The following is a 19,060-nucleotide window of genomic DNA, read 5'->3' on the forward strand; positions in this document are numbered from 1 at the left end:
GCCTGTGGCTCATGCAACACTGGGCATGCTGCTCCCCACCTCTCACTCACTGTCAGTATGTAGTCATTCCCCCAGACTAATTTCTTTTATGTGTAAAAACAGGGGTGTAACCGTACAGAAAATTCAAGGTTCGGTTCACACCTCAGTATAAACCCCAGGGTTCGGTACATTTTCGGTACGGTTGGTGTAAAAAATAAAGAGTCTGGGCATTCTGCATAACCTCACCTGTATTAACTTTATAATAACAGTGGAACTTCACTATAACCATGTTTTGTTTTTTTGGGAGGGAATGTTGTAACGGGGCTCGAGGACTTTTATTAAATGGTTGAAACCAGGGTTCTCTCCTTCTGTCATCATGAGAGGCTCCATCTTGTGGATCTTGTTGGAACAAACAAACAATAAGCATGATTGTGGCGCTTTATTAAAAACAAAAACAACAGCATTACTTTAACTACAATTTTTTTTCCTAAGCATGTTACTGGATGAATTTTAATGTTTGAGTTATTTTTAAGAAGTATAAGCATAACCGTGCGTCCACACCGAACGCGACGCGAGCGACAAAGCAGCCGGAAGTCATTCATTTTCAATGAGAGCCAGCGACACTGGGCGAAAGGCAGCGACGCGGCGCGACGCGATGCGAAGCGGGCGGTTTGAGCGACGCGAGAGAGTTGACCAGAACTTAACTTTATGCAAATGAGCAGCGACGCGCGGCGGCGACTACCAATCAGAAACAGATTCTCATATGTTCGGCCTGAAATCGCTGCTCTGATTTTCGGTTCCTACTGAAGATTTATTCCGCCAGCAAAACGGAGAGAACAGAACAGAACTGAACTGAGCTGATCTGAGGTAAAATACTCCACTACACCAGCAGCTACCCCACTATAGTACTATCCTTACAGAATTACCTTTTTAAATAGAAAACTATATATTAAAACTGAGGAAATTATTTATTAAAATAACAGATTTATGACAACTAAAGAATATTTTTTTAAATTAACAGAACCTTTTATTGAAACAAAGGGAATTATTTATTAAAGTTAACATAACGATTTATTACAACTGAAGAAAGTATTTAATACATTTAACGTAACGATTTATTCAAACTGAGGTATGGAATTTGGAACGATTTAGTTAAATCTGAGAGAATTATTTATTACATTTTACAGAAAGATTTATTAAAACTGAGGGAATTATTTATTAAATTAAGAGAAAGACTGTTTATTAAATCAAGAGGATTATTTAATATATTTAAGTAAACATATTAATTACATCCAAGGAATAATTTATTACATTAAGTTAACAATACTATACAACAATACTACTAACAACACTATTTTAAATTATGGACAAATATATTTATATTATATAATATATTGTAAGAGAATGATTTACTACATTAAGGAAAATAATGTATTATATTTAAGTAAACCCATTTATTGTAATATGAAATAATTATGTTAAATAATTGTACTTAATAATAGTTATAAAATATATAAAGATTTATTGTTTGTGAAACGTCTGTACGACTGTTTATGGTTTAGGAATTGTGTAGATAGGCTGAACCCTTGTTTCTGTACGTGCCGTATTAGGAAAACGCCCACCAGCGACAGCTCGTTCTGAGTGAGACACGCCCACAAGCGACTCATCGCCTGTTGCACAGGCGACACAGAGCGATTTTATCGCGTTCGGTGTGAACGTACAGTTAGATATAAATAATTATATTAGTGGTGTCAATCACTTAAAAGTGAATTTAAATCATGATAATTTTTTTATGCTGGAATTTCTCAGTATTATTGTGAGGGAACAGTAATAAGAGAGAGAGAGTGAGAGAGAGAGAGAGATACGTGAGTGAGTGAGTGAGAGAGAGAGAGAGAGAGAGAGAAAGAGAGAGAGAGAGAGAGAGGGGGGGGCGAGTGAGTGAGAAAGAGAGACGTGAGTGAGTGAGTGAGAGAGTGAGAGAGAGAGAGAGAGAGAGAGACAGAGAGGGGGGGGGCAAGTGAGTAAGAAAGAGAGACATGAGTGAGTGAGTGAGTGAGAGAGTGAGAGAGACAGACAGAGAGGGGGGGGGGGGGGCAAGTGAGTGAGAAAGAGAGACATGAGTGAGTGAGTGAGAGAGACTGTTTTGAAAACAATGTTGCCAAAGCACAAAAAGACCTTAATGAAAATATTAACAGAACCATCAATAAAAAGAGGAATAATGATGACAAAAATAACAATAGTAATAATAACAATAATAACAACAACAATAATAATGATGATAATTAGTATAATAGAATAATTAGGGTAAATAGAATAGTCAAATATAATAATACAAAACAGACTGCCTGTGTACCGTGTATTCTGCATGGGTTTGCACGAACCGTACTGTGACGGTTCACAAAGAATACAAGCACCGTTACACCCCTAGTGTGCATGTATATCTTATAGAATTCATTCATTATAACTAAGTGATGATGCTACTTCAATCACATATTGATACTACAAACATATTAAAACAAAATTATAGTAAGAATGTGGAAGTTCAGAGGCAAAGAAGCAGAAGTAAATGACAGGTGTTACAGTTTCATTGTCCAACCCCTGTTGTATCAGATGTTCACTGTAATCTGGTGCATCTTAAAGTGTGATATTATACAATTACATATTTTCATCTTGTTTGTGGTATTCTGTGTTGAATAAAAGCATGTGTAGCACTTTTTAGATTAAAAATATTTTAGATTTTTTTTAAAATGTCAAGGCATGTCAGATTAGCTCAGAAGTGTCTAAAAGAACTCAGATTGAAGACGAGAAAATAACCTAAACAGAGCACAAACTAAACCAAATCACACTAAAGAAAGTTCAGTTAGCTAAGGCGGAAGTAAAACTCCTTCCTGTGTTAAAACACACTGTTAGAAACGTTGTGGTTTACATTGTTGGAGAGATGACATAAAACGTCTTCTCTCTTTCCCAATCACTTCACTGTTCTGTGCGAAGCTCTCTCGGCTCGGCTGGAACACCGTCTGGAGGATTATACAGCGATCCGTCTCACAGCCAGGTATTTGAGTTGTTTTGGTGGGAAACTTTGCTCCTGTACATTCTGCTTTGTGCTTTGATGTGTTGTGACTATGAACTGTAGAGGTTAGACTGATGAGTTTACAGTTCGTTACAGTCGGAACTGAATTTGAGTTGGTTTAACGCTCTGTGTTTTAGAAGTGTGGTTCGGCAGTAATTAAGTTTGGTAACACTGTACTCGGGTGATCCATAGGTAATGCCTTGTAGATGCTTGAGTAAAATTTCCATTCAGCTGAATTAATGTTAGGTTGAACGTTAGGTTGAACGTTAGGTTGAACGTTAGGTTGAACGTTAGGTTGAACGTTAGGTTGAACGTTAGGTTGAACGTTTGTTTGAACGTTTGTTTGAACGTTAGGTTGAACATTAGCTTCTCATCAATAAGGCATCTATAATGGACCATCCAAATAAAGTGATCCCTTTATTTTACCAGAAACAGTAAATACAGAAGTGAAATATTGTAAAAAAAAAGAATCCATGGCTATGTGCTGTTCAGCTATGTTGCATAATATTAAGATTTAGAGCCATTTTAATAATACTGTTAATAAACCGCAATAAGTATGTTGTGAATAGTTTCTGCTAGACCAGTCTCCGGATGCTGGATGATATATGATGATATACCAGAAATAACTGTGATAAATGTAATTTTCTCATTTTAAGGCCATATAAGGCCAGTGAATAGATTACAGTATAATACAGTATAATAACATAACTACAATTAGACCAATTTAAAGGACAGAGAACTTTTAATAATGATAATAATAATATGGAAAATATATGCTGTTTTTATCCACCTGCCGTAGTTCCCTCTGTGTACACCAAGGTGCAATATTTGATCAGAAATATCACAGAAAATGGCCATTTATTGTATAATTTCTTACTGAATATAAAACGCCTCATACGCCAATCAGAAGAAAAAAATTCACTATTCTAGTGGCTTTAAGATAAAAGCTATTACACCATTGCAACATCCAGCATGGTGGCTTACTGTACATATGACCAATAATTGCAAAACTTTTTCCACAGAAACTGAATGTTCTCCTCAATATACAGTACATATACTATACATATAATATACAGCTAGTTTTATAATTGATTATAATTTAATATATACTTTAATATATGGCCAAAAAATGCAGTGTAATGCAGTGTTAAGAAATTTGAGCAAGCAAAATTTGTTAATTACTACAAAGAATGAGTTGGGATCATTTACAAGTCAGGAATTAAGCCTAGTCTTGGTCTTCACAGCATTTTGAATAAAAAAAATTAACTAAAAGGAAAATAAACAGTCTAGGACTAGGTTTAATCCCTGTTCGGAAAACTGACATCTAAGGTTTGATATAATTTAAACAAAATTCATACATAAGATGTCCTATTCTATTGCCAGTACTTGTCTACAAGTATTAGACAAGCTGTGTATTGCATGCATTTGCCCGTCCATATCAGCAATGGGTGCAATTTAAAATAGCTGACTGCATCCACTAAGACAGGGTGTCCACAAATATTTGGACATGAAGTACATGTAACATTTATTAAGATTTAACTACACGAGTAACATGAGTAATTGCAAATTAGATCAATGTTCATGTAGTTGTTAATTACAAACCGTGTGAAATCAGGCCGCTAATGCTGAAGACGAGATGTGATGAGGGTGAAGTTTCAGTTTTGAAACAAAACGGAAACATTTTTTCAAGCCATCAACACATATGACCTCACTTTACAATAACCACATTTATAATTAAGTTCATATAAGCTGCCCATATATTGCTCTATATAAATATCAGTCCTTTTATGTTTAACGTTTGCTTAAATTCTTTTCAACCCTACGGCTCAGTGGTAGACTATATATTTTTTCCTTTTAATCTCGATTTAAAATGCAGTTTCAATACCTTAGCAATCAAATCCTCAAAGCAATGAACCACAATATAGTAAAGAGGAAGACATACTTAATACTTTTTCCACATCAATTAGTTCTGGATTTTTTCTGGACTATAGTTTGATCATCAGCCTCAATTTCATCTTGTGGGATGCATAGGGTTAAAGGTCTCATTTCATTGTTTTCTCATTCATTTTATTCTAATTGTGGTATCTAGAATGAATGAATGCCATGTGAGCTGTTTTTCTGTGAAAAAAGTGCTCCGGTGATCCAGTATCATGCTGCTTTAGTCCAGTGGAGGAGTGGGAGGTGGGGGGGTACTTGATAGGATTTTGGCTCTTGCTCATGAATATTCATATTTCTTTTTTGTTATTTTAGAATTCGTTAGATTATATTTCTTTTAGCATTTTGAGTTTAGTTAGTTGTTTTCCTATTTCATACCTATATTTTTCTGTTTTTATTAAATGCTGCGGAGCTTTAAATGCGCGGATGATTTATTTTTTTTATGTATATTTTTTTAGCTTTGTACCTGTGTGTACACTATTTATTTTTCGTTATTTTAGAATTTGTTAGATTATATTTCTTTTACCATTTTGAGCTAAGTTTAGTTAGTTATTTTCCTATTTTATATCTATTAATCTGTTTTTATTAAATGCTGCGGAGCTTTCAACGCGCTGATGAGCTTGCGTTCAGGCTCGCGTTCACGCTCGGGTTCAGGCAGACAATCTAAACTCTAGTATGCAGAATTATATTATTATTGTTATTAAATTTTCCATTCTTTTAAATAGCAGGATACTTTGATTTTTATTTTTCAGCCCGGACGAGACCCGGCCCGAGGAAAGTAATGGAAAATCTCGGGTCAGTCCAGGCTCCAGGAAATAGTCATCTGTTTTTTAATACTATTTTTATTTTATATAAAGCTACGGCCTGATAATCACCATATAACAACGTATTACTGTTAACGAAAACGAACGAAATAACGAAAACTGAAAGTGAAAGTTCCCCTTAACTGAAACTAATAAAAACGGTAATTAAAAGAAAAAAATAAAACGAACTGAAATTTGATTGAATACCCTAATTTTTGTGTTTGTTCATTTATCCACTACAGCAGCTTAACAGCGGGTGGTGTTTCTGCTCGCGAAGGGGAGCCGGGGTTCAGATGTCTCGCGGTCCGCGGAGTTGCTTATATTTACAGCGCTCGAGCTAGCTGCGAAATAATGACAGAAAACTGAGGAAACTGCAGAATTCTGTACGGTATTAGAATACGAGCGTGAGTGACATAAAAAAAACTGTTTAGTAGAGAAATAGGAGATGAGGAATATTTAAGGAAACAGCTGTAACTTTGAGTAACTCACACTGAACACCCCATGCTGCAGGATAAACTGATAAATCTGATCATTTCGGTGGTTGGTTGGTTAGTTGTTAGGGATTTATTGTCACTTCAGCACAAATGTGGCTATTTGTGGCGATAATTTTGGTGAAATTTAGTGAAACCTGTAGAGTTTATTGAGTTTTTGCTGTATGATCTCCTCACTGAGAATCCCCACCCCATAACCAATTAGGGAGCTCCAACTGTTTACCCCTCCTACTGCTCTTTCATTGTGGATGCGCAGAATGTCTTAAACGTCCGTTTTTCAAAGTTCAGGTTTGGCACGTCACGTGGTTAATATACCGTCACTATTTTACAATACCGTCACCATATTTAAATACTGTGGTATACCGAAATACCGTCATACCGCCCAACAATATAAAAACTGCTCATGCACTAATACAGAACTGGATCAGACGCAGCAGTGCTGCTGGAGTTTTTAAACACTGTGTTTAAAAAATCTGCACCTTGTAGATGTAGAGTCAGAGACAGAAGCTCTGCTGCACAGTTTGTGTTGGTCATCCTCTAGCCCTTAATCCCTGCTTACACTAAGCTACACACAAGACACCGGTTGACAATTCTTAGTGGTGTTTAAAAACTCCACCAGCACTGTGTGTCTCACCCACTTTACCTGCAGAAAACAACACACACCACCACATTGTTGCAGCTCTGTGGTGGGCCTGTAACCACTGAAGAACAAACAGCATGAAAGGAGGACGGTAAAAAGAAAAAAGGATTCAGAGAAACACATACAAGACTACAATCTGTAATTATACACTGTAAACCCAAAAGTTGTTTGAACTCAAATGATTTAAGTCTGTTTTACATAAAACTGGATATTTCTAAACAATACTCAACTATTTTGAGTTAGTTGAAAATTTGTGGGCACAGATATACGAGTTGAACCAACTTATAATAACTGAGTTTAGTCTGTTGCCATCCACAGCTTCTTTTCCATTGGCTTCTGTCACAATCTATTTGCATACTGGGTGTATCCAACAGTTTCTGACTAACACTTACCATCAGTGTGTAATGATTTCCCCTGGGCTACCTAAGAAATAAATCAACTTCCCCTTTAGTTGTAATAATTTGATGTTTTAATTTATGCTAAAGTTTTCATTCCCCATTCCTTGAAAAAAATTGAGCAAACCAGCTGCCTTAAAAATGTTAAGTAACCTCGACTTATTCGGTCTTACAGTATAACAAAAATAAAAAAGTTAAATCTACTTCCCCTTTAGTCGTAATAACTTGATGTTTTAAGTTATGTTAACTTAAGTTTTCATTTCCCATTACTTTACTTTTTTAAGGCAACTGGTTTCCTCATGGGTGTAGAAAAAAAAGAGGTGGTCATAATTTTATGCTTGATCTGTAAATAGTGACTTGTATTTTGAGTTGGATTGGACAAATTTAGTTGTGTTTAGCCTGGTTTAACCCTATCCGGATGGAATTAGTTTCTCAGGGGGTCCTGGGGTCATTTTCTCTTTTATGGGGAGTCCTTTGTGATTTTATTCCTGTTCAGAACAACCATGTACGTGTTTTTCAGACGTCCTCTGAGAAAATTACAAGCTGAACTACCTATTGTTTTTTGCTGAACTCCTTAGTTGTCTAGTAATTTTAGTCCCGTCCGGACGCACAAATCTGAGTTTCATCACCTCGCATTTAATAAGTTAGCTATTTGTCCACTGCCACTGTAACAACACTTTGGGTGCACGTTTCCACAGATATCATGTAAACACAACAGCGAGTGGAAATGGAGGAGCTACTGAACATGATGTCAGGTGACAAAGAAAGGCAAAAAAAAACTCACTAGTCCTCCTGTTTTTTCAATCGCAGTCCGGATACAAGAGTTTTATCACAGAGTAGAAGTGTGAATTTTTTTTTACAGATGTCCCCCTGAGAAACTCATCCTGTCCGGATAGGGCTTTTGTAATACAGTGCGTTTTTTGTAGTTTCAAAACGAAATTTTCTCAATGAGTTCTCATTGGTTCACACACTGCATACTCAACACAAAGTACTAGCTCTCTCCATGAAACAAGAACAAGGGGGTGGGGGCTGGTACAGTTCTGAAAAAAACTCATTTCCTTCCAGTACGGAAAGGAGAGTCTACGAGTTTCCTAATTGTTTCTGCTTTGTGGGAGTTGGGGGGTGGGGGGTGGGTTTAAGAGAGTGTGAGATAAAAACAAAATGTTACTGGTTAACACAACTCAACCCCTCATGAGAGTCCAGGTTGTCATTAGAGGAAACTGTGGATGCAGAGCCTCAGGAAGCTCATGCTGAAAGAAAAGGCTGGAAAAAAGAACTAGGAAAGAAGAAAAAAAGCAGAGAAATTACCGAGCGAAACGGAATGGGACAAAGAAACAGGTAACAAACTGCGGACGAACAAAAATACCCAGCTAGGAAAAGAGCCGAGACAATAGGCAGTCAACCTTAACGCTCGTCAGAATAAATAATACCGTTACTTTGGTCGAGAGAGTTTCAAAACAGGAAAGAGAGACATCTGTAGATAAAAACCAGAGAGGCAGCAACACTCTACTACCTTTACCACGACTTAAACACTGTATTATACACCAACCAGCCATAACAGTAAAACCATCGATGGGTAAACTACTAATACTAATACAAAAGACAATACTAAGAAACAATACTGTTGCTTTGGTCAGGAGAGTTTTAAAACAGGAAAGAAAGACCTTTGTTACATAAAAACGAGACAGACAGCAACACTCAACTCCTGTTTTAAACACCAATCAGTTATAATATTAAAACCACTAACAGGTAAACTACTACTAATACTAGAAGTAGTTTTTGAGTAAAGTATGTATAAAATATAAACAATTTAAAAGATAAGTATACTCAAATATTTATGTATTTAAAACTCAACAGTACATTGTGAAGCAAAAAGAGGAGCTTTTTTTTTTTTACATCTGGAGAAATATTTTTAAAACATTATATAATGATGCAAGTGCAGCAGAGAGGGTGACTGGAGAATGTGCAGTGACATATGTTGGCACAGAAATGCTTCATCACTTCCTTTTAGTACAAAGTGAGTTTGCATAATAATATTGTGTGTACTAACCAGCCAAACTCACACTTAAGATTAAGATTAATATTAGTATACAGCATATAGATTAGCATGTAGTATCTTAGTATAGAGTATTACTGTTTAGTATTCAACTGAAGGATAACCATTTCTTTGGCTTTTCCCATATGGATACAGGACCAGATTTCTCAGGGCTGTTATTTTACTTTCATTCGGACAACAAAACTGTTCAGTTAAAGAGGTTAAAGACTAAGAGTTCTCAGTATTGGCTAGATAGGCTGTGCAAACGGCGCATGCTAACCAGCATGCTAAAACCTCAGTTTCAATGTGGGATGAGGCCCATAGTCACACTAATGTTAGTCAGCATGCTAATGCTACAATGTTGAAAGAGCCCAGTCACCAAATTAGCAATGCTAGATGAAGCCAGTAACTGGTGTGCTAGGTGTGCTGGTGTGCCGAGGTTGCAATGTTGGATGAGGCCAGTAGTCAGCATGCTAATGCTAGAAATTTTGGATAAGGATGGTAGTCAGCATGCTAACGCTACAGTAGAAATTTTGGATGAGGCTGGTAGTCAGCACGCTAACGCTACAGAGGAAATGTTGGATGAACACAGACACCAAGTTTACAATGTTTGATGATGCCAGTAGTCAGCATGCCAAAGCTACAGTTGAAATGTTGAATGAGACCGGTAGTCAGCATGCTAACGCTACACTAGCAATGTTGGATGATACCAGTAGTTAGCATGCTAACGCTACAGAGGAAATGTTGGATGAACCCAGACACCAAGTTTACAATGTTTGATGAGGCCAGTAGTCAGCATGCCAACGCTACAGTTGAAATGTTGAATGAGACCGGTAGTCAGCATGCTAACACTACACTAGCAATGTTGGATGATGCCAGTAGTCAGCATGCTAATACTACAGTAGAAATGGTGAATAAGGCCGGTAGTCAGCATGCTAAAGCTACAGTAGAAATGTTGGATGAGGCTGGTAGTCAGAATACTAATGCTACAGTAGAAATATTGGATGAGGCTGGTACTCAGCATGCTAACGCTACAGTAGCAATGTTGGATGAAACCAGTAGTCAGCATGCTAATGCTACAATGTTAAAAGAGCCCAGTCACCAAGGTTGCAATGTTGGAAAAAGCCTGTAGTCAGCATGCTAACGCTACAGTAGAAATTTTGGATGAGGCTGGTAGTCAGCATGCTAACACTACAGAGGAAATGTTGGATGATACCAGTAGTTAGCATGCTAACACTAAAGAGGAAATGTTGGATGAGCCCAGACACCAAGTTTACAATGTTTGATGAGGCCAGTAGTCAGCATGCCACCGCTACAGTTGAAATGTTGAATGAGACCGGTAGTCAGCATGCTAACACTACACTAGCAATGTTGGATGATGCCAGTAGTCAGCATGCTAATACTACAGTAGAAATGTTGAATAAGGCCGGTAGTCAGCATGCTAATGCTACAATGTTAAAAGAGCCCAGTCACCAAGGTTGCAATGTTGGAAAAAGCCTGTCAAATCCGTCTGGTGATTAGTCTTCTTACTGGAGATGTCCCCGATCTGAGCAGGTGATCGGTGATTGAGGCAGATCACATCATTTTTAAAGTTTTGGAATCAGATGAAAAAGATGTAATGTTGTACTATAGGCTCTAGATCAGGGGTTCTCTAGACCACCGGCAAGATGGTGTGTTTATTTATTTTTGTCTTTCTTCTTGTGGTTATCTGTTTTGAGATCAACTGCTCTGCAATTGGGTTCAACAACCCTCTGGGCTGGAGAGCTACTCCATCCAACTCCATCCCATTACACTTCATTTTCCAAAACAGAATTGTTTTTTTTTTGTGGCCCGTCACGTAATGGCTTAGAAAATATCTGGCCTGCAATCAAATGTAATTGCTGACCCTTGATTTAGACTCATGTGCGCACTGAAAATTCACACTTTCTCTCACACCAACACACACACGCTTGCTTGTGCATACACAACCACAGACATATTTCCTGTTGCGAAAAAAAAAAGATATATGCATCTGACTAGCTTGTTAAAATCTTTTCATTTGAAAAGCATCAAAACTACCCTAAGAGCTTATTATACCTAAAAAAAAAAAACTGAACCCTTAAACTCCCTCCCATAAAAACAGTTCAGTACCTGAATTAAAGATAATAATAATAACCTTAATTATGATTAATTGATTAATCACAGAATTGTTGTTGTGTGACATTTCTTAGTTTGTTTATTATTTAAGAAAAGATGCATATTTAAATGGAAATCATTTATATGGCTACTTAGTGCTTGTTTATTTTGTGAATAAAAATGGTATGTTTTGATGGTGTTGTTTTAGTAACAAATGGGTAAAAAAAATTAAAGGGGACGCTTTAAAAACATGGCTACATTCTTACATCGACTTTCTCTCATTACTTCATGAAAAAAACATGGTGGTATTTTACCCTTCGCTAACTGTGTGTCTGGTATAACTGGTTTAACAGTACAATATGATGGCTATCAAATTTAGTATCCCAGCATTCACAGCACTGTAAAAGAAAAACGAAAATGGCCTGAAGGTAAAGCTGGCGTTTCCCACCAGTTTCATCTTAGAGAGTTCTAGTGCTGCTGAAGTTACAGGAATGTATTTATCAAAGAAAAATCAATTACAAAATATTTATTGAACTTTCTCAGCTGGTTGCGATTTGAAAGCGTCATCAGAACAGTCATTGCTTGGTATAAATGTTTTATATTTTATATTTTATGTAATTTTTTTTTTTTTTTACTTATTCAGCCAGTCAATGCTTTTTGCCACGTTTGGTTGGATAATTATGGTTGCCAAGTATTCTGAACTTAATTAATTATTAAGAATATCCACACATTGCAATCAAAACATTTTTTTTATCTTAAAGTAATAAATAGTAATAAAAAGTCCACATACAGTCGTCACTTTCAGGTTAAGAGGTTCTCCTTACTAAAAATATTATTAGGTCAGCAGTTATTTTTGAGGTCATGTTCATGTATGGAGTCTGCACTGAAATCTGTGAATCAGGCACTCCTCAGCAGGAAACAGCAGGTGGCAGCAGAAAGTGCTAAAACTTCATAATATAATGATAGAGTTCACCTTTCGCCCACACGTCACATGAGCTAATCCCGTGCCTTAAATAAACTGCAATAAACCATGACGCCAAACTCAACCTGTGAAAGACCGAATACAAACACAGTGCTGGGCTGTTAAACAATGAATCACCTTTTAAACTATAGACCTGCAACTGGAGCTATACATCCAAAACTGAGCAATGTACACGCAGTCAAGACTTCAGAAGCAACATATGCACATATTATATTATATCAGTGTCTTTTAACAGTAGTGTGGAGTAACAGAGTATTTACATATTTATAAAGTTTTCCAAGATTTTATTTTTATCAGAAGTTTATTTTCTGCTTTAACTTTAACTTTAAACTTTTAGGTTCCAGCTGTTATATTTCTGTCATGTAGACATGGTTCCAATGTCTTCCATAAAGAACCTTTAAAGAAGCATTTCGAAAGCTTATTATTTTTTTTTTTTTACAGAACTTCCATTATTTATGACAGATCATTTATTCAACCTCATTTAATCACTTACCACAAATAAAGTTCCTACATGTTCTGAATATTTCCAAATACTAAAGCATTTCAATTACATGCTGAATTACTTATAGAAGTAACTGAATCATTTATAAGCAGTTAATGAAATTCATGTATAACAGTTACTGAATTAATTCTAGTACACACTAAATGTTTCACAGCAGTTACTGATTCATTTACAGCAGTTATTGAATTATTTGTAGCAGAATCTGATTCATTTATAGCAGCTACCGATTCAATTATGACAGTTATTGAATTATTTCTAGTACATAATGAATAATGTACAGCAGTTACTGAATTATTTCTAGCAGTTACTAATTTACTTATAGCAGTTACTGATTCATGTATAGCAGTTATTAAATTATTTCTAGTACATAATGAATAATGTACAGCAGTTACTGAATTATTTCTAGCAGTTACTAATTTACTTATAGCAGTTACTGATTCATGTATAGCAGTTACTGATTCATTTATAGCAGTTACTGAATTATGTCTAGCAGTTACTGATTTACTTATAGCAGCTACTGATTCATTTATAGCAGTTACTGATTCATTTATAGCAGTTACTGAATTATGTCTAGCAGTTACTGATTTACTTATAGCAGCTACTGATTCATTTATAGCAGCTACTGATTCAATTACGGCAGTTATTGAATTATTTTTAGTACATAAAGAATAATGCAAAGCAGTTACTGAGTCATTTACAGCAGATACTGATTTATTTTTAACAGTTACTGAATTAATTCTAGTACACACTAAATGTTTCACAGCAGTTACTGATTCATTTACAGCAGTTATTGAATTATTTGTAGCAGAATCTGATTCATTTATAGCAGCTACCGATTCAATTATGACCGTTATTGAATTATTTCTAGTACATAATGAATAATGTACAGCAGTTACTGAATTATTTCTAGCAGTTACTAATTTACTTATAGCAGTTACTGATTCATGTATAGCAGTTATTAAATTATTTCTAGTACATAAGGAAAAATGTACAGCAGTCACTGATTCATGTATAGCAGTTACTGATTCATTTATAGCAGTTACTGAATTATGTCTAGCAGTTACTGATTTACTTATAGCAGCTACTGATTCATTTATAGCAGTTACTGATTCATTTATAGCAGCTACTGATTCATTTATAGCAGCTACTGATTCAATTACGGCAGTTATTGAATTATTTTTAGTACATAAAGAATAATGCAAAGCAGTTACTGAGTCATTTACAGCAGATACTGATTTATTTTTAACAGTTACTGAATTAATTCTAGTACACACTAAATGATTTATAGCAGTTACTGATTCATTTATAGCAGTTACTGATTCATTTATAGCAGTTACTGATTCATTTATAGCAGTTACTGATTTATTTATAACAATTACTGAATTAATTATAGTACACACTAAATGATTTATAGAAGTTACTGATTCATTTATAGCAGTTACTGATTTATTTATAACAATTACTGAATTAATTATAGTACACACTAAATGATTTATAGCAGTTACTGATTTATTTATAACAATTACTGAATTAATTATAGTACACACTAAATGATTTATAGCAGTTACTGATTCATTTATAACAGTTACTGATTTATTAATAGCAGCTACTGATTCATTTACAGCAGTTATTGAATTATTTCTAGTACATAAGGAAAAATGTACAGCAGTCACTGATTCATTATGTATAGCAGTTACTGATTCATTTATAGCAGATACTGAATTATTTCTAGCAGTCACTGATTTACTTATAGCAGCTACTGATTCATGTATAGCAGCTACCGATTCAATTACGGCAGTTATTGAATTATTTCTAGTACATAATGAATAATGCATAGCAGTTACTGATTCATTTATAGCAGTTACTGAATTATTTCTAGTACCTACTAAACAATGTATATCAGTTAGTGAATCATTTATAGCAGTTACTGATTCATTCATTTATTCAAAAGTCAAAGTCAAGTCAAAGTGGTTTTTATTGTCATTTCAGCTATATACAGAGTACACAGTGAAACGAAACAACGTTCCTCCAAGGACCATGGTGCACATAAACACAGTGTAGACAGAACAATTAAAACATGCATACATGCATACAAAAGTTCCTCTATGGTATCACACAAAGAGCCATTTTATGCACCTTTCTTTTTACAAAAAAGCCAGAATTGCAGTAACAGGAAATTAAGGAAGCTTCCGCGAACATCTCCAGCTTATTTGCTTTGTCAAATAAAAGTTAATTAGTTTCTCTGTTGATTTTCTAACATTATTAACTTTTCTGTCAGGTGTGTCAGCACCATACCAAAAAACTATTTCCTCATGTCCTTGTTTTGTGTTTGTACATTTCTGTATGTTCTTTTCAAAGGACAGCATTTTTGATTGGCACCTGCCTTTTTTGGTAAGACTAGAGTGTTTGAAATGTAAAATTGAACAACGATTATCTTACAAATTATGTGCTCAGTTTGGGTGAAAGGGTACCAATTCTCTTCAGGGACCTACTAACAGTTTTTTTCTTTTTAGCCTAAACCTAAACCATATCTACACACACAAAAGAGCTGTACAAAAGCTGTCGAAACATCAAATACTACAAATGCCTTTGTGGACATGCTTGTAACACTGGCGGCACATTGGTGAACTGCTAGGGAGCATTATGAAATACCTATCTGCAGGCTACGAATTACACAATAATAACTGGGCGTGAGGTTTCTTTTCAGAATATAAAGTTAAACCAGTACATCATAGGCAGGCGCTTCAGTAAACTGAAGTCTTACAATCCAGGGGTAAGCAGCAGGGGTCGGCAATAGGTGGCTCAAGCTTGAAACATTTGGCCTGTGAGGTTGTTTGAACTATAATAAACGAAAATCACCTTATAAGGGCATTTTTCCCCGCCTGTGTCCCAATTCACTAGCCGGGGCAGTGGTAGTGTACTGGACCGCGACCCTGACGACACGGGTTCCACCCCGCGTGAGGAGCGGTGTGTTTATATATTTATTTTTTCCTTTTTTCTTGGGTTTACCTTCTTTGAATTCAACTGTTCTGCAATTGGGTTCAACAACCCTCAGGGCTGGAGAGCTACTAGTCTGTAGCACTCCATCCCATTACACTTACCGCCACGTAACGGCTTGGAAAATATCTGGACTGCGGCCAAACTTAATTGCCGACCCCTGACCTACAGTGTATTGCTTGCTTACTGTAAAGTTTGCAGAACGTAAACGATTAATCCATTACATCAGCTAAACGTGCTATAACGTGTAATATTGGTACAGCTATGCTGAGGTCATAGCAAGACCCTCAGTTTCAGTTAAAGAGGATGAGAAAATACTATCTTTTGTTATAAAAACGTTGCGAGTTAAAATAGCTTCATTGCTGCTGTTTGTTGCTGTGCTGTTTGGCTTGTAAGCGCTGCATCATGGCTAGGTAACCTGTATGTCACGGAGTAATACATGGAGAGCGTCAGTTACAGTGCATTACTGGCTGATAAGGTCACTCATAAAACACCTCTCAGTCAATCACATTGCAGGGTCAGAACTAACTGTGGTATAATGTAGCACATATCATTGCTCACAATAATAATATAATATACTAAAAATAAGACATTGATGGGCTGATAAATGGAATGCAAAGCTGTTTGTATTCTGCAATCCAGACATTTACAGGACACAAATACAGCATGCAGGTAATGGCAGTCTAGTGAAAGCAGGCCTGCCTGGTCTTGTTGCGAGCTGGAAAGTCATGGTCAGAAACCTCAGAAGCAAACAAGTGAAATTACACAACATGATATGTAAAAAGTGTACAGCTTTTAAGGCAATTGAAGTGCATTCAATGCTGTTTACCGGATGTATGCTTCCATTACTTGGTAGCTTAGCTAGTATACAGTGGCGTGTAAAAGTAAAAATGTCAAACAAACTTTAATATCAGATAAATATAATCTGAGTAAATATAAAAAGCAGTTTTTTAAATGATTAAATTAACCACAACCAAGCCTGATGACTACCAGACCTGTAGAATCAATAAATCGCTTAAAATAAAAATAGTCTGACAACATGAAGCAGATAAAAGATCTGAAAAAACAGCACAATATGCCCCAATCTGACGAAATTTAAAAAACTAACTAGAAAACAAAGTCACAGATCATCTATTAGTCTGGAAAATGTTACAAAGTCATTTCTAAGGCTTTGAGACTCCAGTGAACCACAGTGAGAACAATTATTCACAAATATAGAAAACATGAAACACTGGTGAACCTTCCCAAGAGAGGTCAGCAAAGCAAAATTATTCCAAAAGGGCATGAACAACTCATCCCGGAGGTCAGAAAATAACCCAGAACAACATTTAAAGAACTGCAGGTCTCACTCGCCTCAGTTAAGTCAAGGTTTATGATTCAATAATAAGAAAAAGACTGGGTGAAAATTGTCTCCATGGGAGAGTTCCAAGGCAAAAAACACTGCTGACCAAATAGAAAAGAAAGAATTTACCAACAAACATCTTGATGATCCCCAGAACTTTGGGTAAATATTCTTTAAACTGACGTGACAAAAATATAATGTAACAAATTTTTAAAAAAATAATTGAAATTCTCCACACAACCAAAGAAAATGCACGTTTAGAACTGTGCAAGGCATACTTTTCCCGTCGTTACGATAGCAAAGACACACTGATTGACAGCTGGCCTATAGATTGCTAAAACTGGGATTTCAGTTCTGATTTATCTGATTTTTTTTATTGATTAACATCATTTATAAAATAGTTTTTTATACTATGACATAATTTAAGCAATCGCGATATGTTGCTTTTCTTACCGCAAAGCATATTCAACATATTGCTATATACTGAATCATAATCCCTGTATCGTGATACATATTGAATCACCAAGTTCTTGCCAATACACAGCCCTACCCCTGTGTTTCACATTAGTATTGAACACAGCCAGTCTGATTCATTGCAGGCAGAGCGCACCAAGGACAAGAAATCTATGAGGGTACCTGATGCTCCACAGGACACTGTCCTGTATTCATAACACACGGTAGTGGTCTGACTGGTCTGTTCATGTTATCATGGTGACACTGGTCAGACTTGTTCAGGTTCTTTTCTTCTCTTCTTTCCTGGAAAACTAAAAAAGGGGGGGCGTAGGGCTCCAAAGAGTAACCTAATCTGAGGAAGAGGTGAATAGTGTGGTAAATGACCCCGTTCACACCTGGCATTAACATGGGTCCTGGTGATCCAATCATAAAAGGCCAGCATGAAGCAAAGGTGTAAACGAGGTACAGTGTGTCTTGTGTACGCTTCTCATTCTAATCACTCAAACCGTATTCTGAGGTGGTCAATTAACCACAAGAACTTTAACTTCACTACTGTACTTATGTACTAAAATACTGTATCTGTATCTACTGGAGTATTATTTTTACTACACTACTGTACTTATGTACTAAAATACTGTATCTGTATCTACTGGAGTATTATTTTTTCATCACTTTTGTACTTAAGTACTAAAATACTGTATCTGTATCTACTGGAGTATTATTTTTACTACACTACTGTACTTAAGTACTAAAATGCTGTATCTGTATCTACTGGAGTATTATTATTACTACACTACTGTACTTATGTACTAAAATACTGTATCTGTATCTACTGGAGTATTATTTTTTCATCACTTTTGTACTTAAGTACTAAAATACTGTATCTGTATCTACTGGAGTATTATTTTTTACTACACTACTGTACTTATGTACTAAAATACTGTATCTGTATCTACTGGAGTATTATTTTTACTACACTACTGTACTTATGTACTAAAATACTGTATCTGTATCTACTGGAGTATTATTTTTACTACACTACTGTACTTATGTACTAAAATACTGTATCTGTATCTACTGGAGTATTATTTTTACTTCAGTACTGCACTTAAGTACTAAAATGCTGTATCTGTATCTACTGGAGTATTATTTTTACTTCACTAATGTAGTTAAGTAGTAGAATACTATATCTGTATCTACTGAAGTATTGGCTTAGACTGAGATCTGAGAGTGCTGTAGTGAGAACTGCCATAGTAACTGAATGAATAGGACTTTGTTGTTGTAATGCACAGCGTGATATTGCGTGACTGTAACTTACTAT

The 19,060-nt window shown here is 35.8% G+C and overlaps 2 protein-coding genes across 5 annotated transcripts in view; both read left to right on the forward strand.

The window, feature by feature from the left end:
- Positions 1–335, forward strand: part of dpep1 (dipeptidase 1) — a 19,803-nt gene extending 19,468 nt beyond the window's left edge. The window contains exon 10 of the mRNA XM_007231803.4: positions 1–335. This exon is cut by the window's left edge and continues 841 nt beyond it. The gene's annotated coding sequence lies outside the window, so the exon portion shown is untranslated.
- Positions 336–2,922: 2,587 nt separating this feature from the next.
- LOC103041677 (beta-1,3-galactosyltransferase 2) overlaps positions 2,923–19,060 on the forward strand; it is a 47,342-nt gene continuing 31,204 nt past the window's right edge. For 2 of the 4 annotated variants that reach the window (XM_049465716.1, XM_049465717.1), the window contains exon 1: positions 8,493–8,651. The gene's annotated coding sequence lies outside the window, so the exon portion shown is untranslated. Of the gene's footprint in view, positions 3,032–4,072; positions 4,098–8,492; positions 8,652–19,060 lie in introns of those variants that run through there. The other 2 variants (XM_049465715.1, XM_049465720.1) reach the window with 2 other exon arrangements.

The sequence above is a fragment of the Astyanax mexicanus genome, chromosome 16, assembly GCF_023375975.1.
Source record: "Astyanax mexicanus isolate ESR-SI-001 chromosome 16, AstMex3_surface, whole genome shotgun sequence".
NCBI lineage: Eukaryota > Metazoa > Chordata > Actinopteri > Characiformes > Acestrorhamphidae > Astyanax > Astyanax mexicanus.